Below are 6,110 nucleotides of genomic sequence, written 5' to 3' on the forward strand. Positions count from 1 at the left end.
ACTCTCGCGGCGCCATTTTGAAGTCAAAATAACAAAAATAACACAACACAACACATGGGACACAGACAGTCATGCAATCTTCACCACTTTTCTGCATACACTTTGTTCACAAAGGCCGCGGGCAGTCGGTGGGGTACATCCTAAACTGGTTGCCAGCCAATCGTAGGGTACACATAGACGAACAACCATTCACACTCAGAATCACATCTAAGGACAATTTAGAATATTTCATTAACCTGCCATGCATGTTTTTGGAATGTGGGAGGTAACCGGAGTACCCGGAGAAAACCTACGCAGGCACTGAAACAACATGCAAACTCCACAAAGGAAGGCCAGTGCCAGAATCAAACCCTGCACCTCTGCATTGTGAGGCGGACGTGCTAACCAGTCGCCCACCGTGCCGCCATGAAAAAAAAATACTTAAATGACTGACAAAAATAGTGAACTGTCATGACATTCCTATTTATTTGTTTATGTCAGAGTTGTCAATTCGACATTCAAAATAATGACCCAATGAGGAGAGGACACACTGGATTCTGGTACCAAATCTCTCAAGGGGGGAACGAGGAGAAGTGTTAGGTATCAGTTCTCCGCACGTCACCCAAGGATCTTCCTGCTCGCCCTCTCATTTATTTCTCATTGGGAATCTAATACATGGGTGTGTCCAACCTAAAGGGTGAGGGCTGTTGAAGACACACACTGAACTTGTTTGACTATGTGTGTGTATGTGAGTGAAAATTATGTACCGGTACATGTGTGCAATCATTAAAAAAAAAAAACAGCACGTAAGTCGCAGCTGGTGTTGTCAGCTCCATCTACGTCCGACTTTGCTCTTGTTTTGTCTTTTTTACTTTATCTCTTCCCAACCACTTTCTCGGAACGACAGTTGGGTCCCTCAATTGTCACACAGTGCACTAAGCATTTTTTATTATAAATGTGAGCATATCTTTATTAAAAGCATAAGCGTTCTTTATTGCAGGCATAATCAATTTATCATTGCAGGCATAAGCGTTCTTCATTGCAAGCATAATCAATGCATCATTAATATGGATATGATATGGATATGATAACTAAAAAAACATAATCAATTTAACATTTCCCACGGTTTATCCTACATTTGCAAGTATTCTCATATCGTCACACAGAACCTTCCTGTCGGACTTTATTCAGTGGAGTCATGTTGTATATGCAAAGATAGTTAACTGAGGGGCTGCAAAGAAGGAGGTTGTCACCAGATTAAAAACTAATCTGAAAAAGAATCCAGGAAAAGATGGTTAAAAATCATCTATGACATTCTGATATTGAAGTGAAATCATGTCTCCATAAACTGAGCCGTTGTCCACATCAGAATCACTGTCATCCAATAGTAACAGCAGAGAATACATTCCATTCACTTTGGACGTCGTGGCCGCAATGGCCGTCGTGATAAATCGGATGAGCAGAGCTCTGATCCAAGGAACGCAACAACATCTACACAATGTCAAGATGTCTGAAAAAAAATGCAAGAGCGATTAAGGCATAACACACCAATTTTTTTTCAGGTGTCAAAGCCTTACCCAACCACTCTGACCACGAGGGCGGAATGATCTGGTACAGCATGCGGAGGCCTTCAATGGCCCTGGTGAGGGCGCGGTGAGGCGCGGTTGAACAACACTGCTCACCGAACATCGCACACGCTCCATTGGCCTCAGCCAAGAGCACATCGACCGCTATACGGTTCTGGAATACCATCAGAGAGGTGGCTGCCAACTGTTTCTTTGATAGCCAAAAAGGCTTCCTCAGTATAATTTCCACGCTTCTGGACACTGTTGCGGAGGTAGTTGATCCCATCAACATGTTTATTTGGGGTAACCCAAATAAAAATGAATCCTCACCCTCCAGCAACCTGGTTAGCCCACTTATATTCATCTGGTACACCACAAGGAACTCCAATCTCAAACCCTCCAGGAGGCGCCACGTCGGTATCGGAGAAGACCTTTCTCCGTCATCGACGATAGCGCAGCCCCTTGTACTGTATATCCTCTGCTATGGACAGAATTATAGTCATTGGTAAAAACAATGACACCAATGCGCAAACACCTGTAGCATGATAGCATCACTTAAATCTGTGCTTCTCAGTTATTTTCCGTTTCACCCACGCTCCCAGACAAAAAAAAAACTCTCCGCCACCACGATAATTGTCATTTGCCGATATAATTGTGAAAAGTACACTTCTGCATTACATCATATCCTTATTAACATTAAAGAAAAGAACAAAAGAAAGAAATATAGTTCGATTTACAGCAAAGAATAACTAGATTAACATAGTTTTTTTAGTCTGGAACAGAAACGATCCTGAACCTAAAAAAATTAAAAATCCTTATCTAAACCTTGTATAAACATTTTTGACCAAATTATTGCACCATTTGAACTATTGCACAATTCTGAAAACTACAATTCAATAAATCAATAAACAATAATAAATTCAAATTCAACTCAGCAACATTAACACCCGAGCACAATACATAAAACACTTCATCCTCCAAAACAAAAATGAACAAAGATTTTTGTGCTATTTTTTTCCCTTTTTTTTTCTTAATAAGATCGACTAGATCGATTAGATATGAACTACTTTAGCCCCTTGTGCTGATTTATTTTCTTTTTTTTTTAAGACTGTCTCGATCACAGGTGTCAAACTATTTGTTTGCAAACAATCAAAATTCAGCTGACAATCAGATATGCTTTTACTTAGACAAAAAGAGGGTTTTTTTTCATTCTCTCACACTCGCTTGTATGCTCTCACACACACACGCACGCGCACACACGCACACACACACACACGCGCACACACACACATACATACTGTAGTATTACTATTCAAAGAGCGACCGATGTTCTGACATGCGCATGTTTCCAGTTGGGGAGCAGGAGATGGAGCAATTTAAGGAATAAATCAGCCGATATTGTGTGTGTGTGTGTGTGTGTGTGTGTGTGTGTGTGTGTGTGTGTGTGTGTGTGTGTGTGTGTGTGTGTGTGTGTGTGTGTGTGCGTGTGTGCGCGTGTGTGTGTGTGTGTTTGTGCCAGTGTCAGATACTACGCGTGCAGCTTGAATGTAGGTCAGGCTACTAATGCTTGCCTGGCAACAGTGTAAAAATCCCAACTGTGGATCCTTGTGTGCGATTGGCTCTGCACGCCAAGTAGAGAGCCAATAACCTTCCCACCTTGAGGCACCTCTCCATTTTTGTCTGTCTCCATTTTTCAACATCTTCCAGAACACACGTTCACTACCACTTGAACAATCAGTCGTTCTTGACCGCTGTTAAAAATATGAACTGCATTTTACTGTAAAAACTATATTCAACTCTTTCAACCATATGTCAAAAAATAAACTATATTGATTAGTATAACCTACACATTCAACACTATGAATTACATTAAAAAGGTATGAGCAAAATTCAATCAGAATTTGCCATCTGTGGTTTGAATGTCGGCCCCCTCTTCTTTCCGGGTATTTGCAGAGCTGTGATGTCACAGAAGAACAATTTAGTGGTGACTGTGGCATGCAGTTGTGTGCTCATTGTGTTGAGTTGCTCTTCATGTGTTTTAGCACATTCAAATAGGGCGAATTAATTCAGTTCAAAATGTTGTAGATGGAACTAGTTAGAACAGTGGCGATTGCTCTCGGACTGCAAGGGAAGCTCGGCTTCCCCTAAAATGTCAAAGAATAAGTGATCAAATATATGAATGTAAATTTCATTATGTGTAGATGTCATTGGCTAAATATGCACTACAACATGCTCAACTTTTGTTCCGAATCAGCTTCTTCTTACTGGTTATGACGCGACTCCCTTCTCATTCATTCCCGCAGCTTCGCTGTGCTTTAAACGGTAGACGCTGAGCGTCCGTCCGCAGAGCGTCTACTACTGCCAGGACGCCGAGCGTCTCGAGAGTTCAGGGTAGGTTGTCCCAATGCGTTGAACGGAGACGAGTCATTGGATACAAGCTGGTTTTTGTCCCGCCCACGGACGCTCGGCGTCTCTGGGACTGGATGGCAGTGGGAGGGTACCGGACGCCAGGCTTTTCTGCATCAGATTGGATGATCTGTCTGAGCCTGTGTGCTAGTTTGATTGACATCAAAATGTGCCAATCACCGACCTTTTAGTGTCGGCGTCCGTGTGAGCAATTTTTCAATTCGCATTCTGTTCTGAGTTGAGCTGGTGACTTCTCCTAATCATTTTAGCGACACTCTGTTGTAAACAACGAGCAACAAATTAATCTTTTATTTCTGGTGGGTTTTATTGAAGTTCCTGTAGTTGTAGGACACTGATTAAGTCCCTGGAAAAGACGCCTTGTTGGTATGACAGGGTCACAGATCGTTTTCTTGAAAAGGAATGGAGAGTAGAATTCACGTACAAATAAACAGACACATTTTATGATGTCGGCCGAAATTGAGCTTCCCCTCTTTGACAGACCAGCATCCGCCACTGAGTTAGAACTGCTTCTTTGAACAATAAAGCTACATTTCCAAAGTATAATCTGCATTAAACAGTAAAAACTAGCGTGAACATATAAATTGGATTGGATTGGATACAACTTTATTGCCAAATGTGCTGTATGTTTAAAAAAAAATCACATCTAACTTTTCAATTACATTTAAAGCAATGCAACAATGAAAATCAATTGTCCATTGTTCATAAAAATGATTAACCATTCAAATTATATTACAACCAACAAATCAATCATTGATCAAATTAAACAAAATCAATTGTCCTTTATACACACTGCCTCATCAAATGAGGCAGTGTATATAAAAATTAATAGTAGCAATATCAATGGCATCTGATTCCCTGAAAAAAAGTTCAAGCCAAATTCTCACTGAGCAGCGAAGCTTTGCAAAAGGTTGGCAAGACGTTCGCCAACAATTTTGATGGTTTCAAAGATTTTTTTTGTGTGTCGCAAAGAAATTTTGAACAGGATTTGGGGGGTTACTTTAAAAATGTATTCCAAAACAGTAACTAGTTTCCTATTATTAAATATATTAAGTAATAGTACCATAATATTAAAGTAATGTAAATTGAGTATTTTTAATTACTTTTGAATTATTCTATACCAAATATGTTTAAAATATATTACAAACAAAAACAATCCATATGATATGATATGATTTTTACATATTTGTCTCTTTCTTTTCTGACCTATGGTTGTTTAACACGACAAAATTGAAACTGTTGACGAACATCTGGAGAACATCTGGCAAACATCTGCGACCTTCAACAAACCCTGACAAATCCTGATGAGAACACATTTGCTCCCTTTGCCAACTGATTTCTTGCTTTACTGTTGTATATGTTAGTTGCTCGATGTACAGCACTTTGTGTGCAGTCATGGCTGTTTGAAAGTGCTCTATAAATACAGTTGAGTTGAGTTGAGTTTGCACCTCAGTGGGATAAGGGCTCAAAGCCGTACTCACTGAATGGTGCATACACGGAGCAAATCTTTTTTTGTCGGGGTTCGTTCACTGTTGCAAACAGTTTCCAAAGACGTTTGCCAGATGTTCCCAAAGAGTTTTAATGGCTGCAAATATTTGTCTTCAAACAAATTTTGAACTTTTTCAAAATCAGGTTTGGCGGATAGTGTATCACGGTGCCAAATGACCTCCTTTGTTGCCTGACCAAATGGTGTACTGGCATGTGACTGATTTCCGTCCCTCCCGAAGAGGGGCCACACTGTAGGGCGGGGCGTTGTCCTGCCGGGGGTACCTCCGCAATAACGTATTCCACTCTCCAAACTCCAAAACGACTTCCTGCCGCCCGTGACAACGACGTTTGTGGGTTACTCGGCGCGCCAACAGATTCGAACGAGAATCTAGCGTGCGCAACATGCTTGTGCTTTGTCGTGATCTCCTACCTGGAGCACAGCGCGTCCGTCTCGCGGTCCACAAGCAGCATCATGCACGCGAGGTCAGATTGTCTCTTCACGTCAACGTGGATTTATTCATTGATTGTCGACGCTGATCATCACCGATCGATTGCGTTTCGCCTCTTCACCGCCATCCCGCTGCTCCTCCTCGTCTGCGCTCAATGCAGCTCTGCTCCAGGTGCACGAAGATGCGCGCCCTCGACCCGACAGGC

General features: G+C 41.5%; 1 protein-coding gene across 2 annotated transcripts in view; it reads right to left on the minus strand.

Annotated features, from left to right (window-relative positions):
* LOC147211481 (uncharacterized) overlaps window positions 1-6,110 on the minus strand; it is a 33,545-nt gene extending 27,435 nt beyond the window's left edge. For both annotated transcript variants that reach the window (XM_086127467.1, XM_086127459.1), the window contains exon 1: window positions 5,887-6,110. The gene's annotated coding sequence lies outside the window, so the exon portion shown is untranslated. The remainder of the gene's footprint in view (window positions 1-5,886) is intronic.

Source organism: Hippocampus guttulatus, chromosome 1 (genome assembly GCF_054856545.1).
Source record: "Hippocampus guttulatus isolate MCC_2025c chromosome 1, RoL_Hgut_1.0, whole genome shotgun sequence".
NCBI classification, from domain to species: Eukaryota; Metazoa; Chordata; class Actinopteri; order Syngnathiformes; family Syngnathidae; genus Hippocampus; species Hippocampus guttulatus.